We start from the raw sequence: 2,244 nt of genomic DNA, 5'->3' as shown, positions 1-2,244 counted from the left end.
AATGCCTCCAGAGTCAAAAGAATCAATTCAGCATCAATATTGGCATATGCCTAATCATAAGCATTCATCAATGTCAACGCTTCACAAACACTATTTTTTGTATTAATTAATTTTTCGATTTGTAGCAACATAGGCAAATAATTAATCTGGAATTTGGTTGACATATAAATAGAATTTGACTTATAATTATTTCCACTAATCAAACTAAAATGCATAAACTACATGCATTGAATCACCACTACTACATAACAACTTATCATAAACACAAGAGATTCATTAGTTCGGTTTTGTTTATTTATTCTTTCAGAGTAATATATTATTACCCAATAGAGAAATAATCAATTAAAAATTAAGGATATTCATTCCACTTGACCCAATTAAGCAAAATTTCAGATTTGACATTGATTCCACTTGTGAAATAATATACACTTGCAAGCCAATTATTCAACTATGTATGTTAGAAGTGTAAAGGGAATTTTTAAAATATATTTGGAATTTTCTAATAATTATAATAATGTAGTAAAATTAAATAACTTAATGTATTACTTGGTTGAGTTGTAGTAATGTTTGAGTTTAATTCAAACCAATGTATCTCTTAAATTATCAAAAATTACAATCTTTTTCAAGAGTTGTTTTTTTCTACCAATTAGTATGAGTTTATCTATAAATAGAGAATTCTCATTTATAATTTTGATGTCAACTTCTTATTTATTCATTTATTTATGATATTTGCAGAATTGATCATGAGATGATAAAGTAAGTCAAATTGGTCAAATCTACTAAGTTTTTAGTGCGAACAACTTATCAAGTTTAATATTTCAATTAATGAGTACAAGAAGGAGGTTTGTTGCACATTTAAAAAGTTGAATTTTATGATAACAAAATGTTGTCAAAGAAAGGGGATGGTTGTTGTCTAAGAAGGGAAAATGTTATTGCCAAAAATTAGGATCATAAAAGATAAATAAGAAAGGAGCCACAAAGGAGAAACATAACCGGAGAAGCGGAAAAAATAGAGAAAGAGAAGATAAAGAGAAACAACTTTGGAAACTTAGGAATGTGTAGAGATGTAGTAAAGTGTCTAAAATTTTGGAGCAAAAGAATCGTATTGTTTTAGGGTTTTATTTCTTTTTCTTTTAATTGATGAACACTTCTATTATTTACTTTATTTTCTATATGCTAATGAGTAACTAAGTTCTCCTACATGGTCGAATCTTGTTATTAAAATACTTTTGTACTATGTCTTAGTTTTAAATTCTAGTTTTATTTTAGATTTTTGTTGTTTTTCTCAATTAAGTTATTATATTGTTTTATTTACATATTTGGGATGGTTAACATTTGCATGCATTAATCAATCAATTGACTAGTGACCAACTACAATTAATTGGTAGATCTATAGGATAATTGAGATTAGGATTGTTGTATAATGAAACATAAATACTAATCTTTCAATCATTCAACCTTTTGGTTCTTTATGATTTCTCTTAATTATATTTTTCGTATGATCAATCAAAGAATTAATATAGGGAAAAGAATATTAAATTGAATGAAGAATGTTTGTTTATAGTTTTAAAGAGGGATTGATAATTGAGAAAATAAATAAGAATTTATATAAAACTAGAACTTGAGATATTGATATTACAAGCGAAACCACGACCCTAGGTTTACTTTCCATTAACTCAAAGTTATATATTCTCTTTATAAGTTTTATGTGTCGCAGACTAAAAGTTCGAGCATTTCTCGGATTCAATAGAGTCGCAACTAAAATTTATTTTAAAATAGGAAAAATATTAGGAAACTCTTATAAATAGAAGAAAAAAAATGGTATTTTGAAACCAAATTTTGAGTTCGGGAGTTGGTTATGCGTAGGAAATATATTAGCACCATACGACATATGTTAAAAATACAGTTAACTATAATTAATTTTGCAAATTTAATATTAACTTAAATATATTCATTTCTCCTTATTATTAAATATGAATATCAAATTTTTTTTTAATGTGATTTTGAAGTAACTGTGTACTTAAGAAAGAGAGGAAAAAATAAATTTTTATTAATGTGCTTGACAAGAGTATAATCTTGCTCTTACGTATCTCCCAGTGCGATGGAAAAATCAAAGTTACATAGTAGTTTTTGAGTAGAAAATATGAATGTGTTGATTGTCATTTTTAAAGAAAGTTTATTTTGTTGTTGAAAAGAAAAAAAAGTTTTGACGAAATAAAATGAGTTTGTTTGATTTAAATAATT

The sequence above is a fragment of the Cicer arietinum genome, chromosome 4, assembly GCF_000331145.2.
Source record: "Cicer arietinum cultivar CDC Frontier isolate Library 1 chromosome 4, Cicar.CDCFrontier_v2.0, whole genome shotgun sequence".
NCBI lineage: Eukaryota > Viridiplantae > Streptophyta > Magnoliopsida > Fabales > Fabaceae > Cicer > Cicer arietinum.
This window is presented reverse-complemented; position numbering follows the sequence as displayed.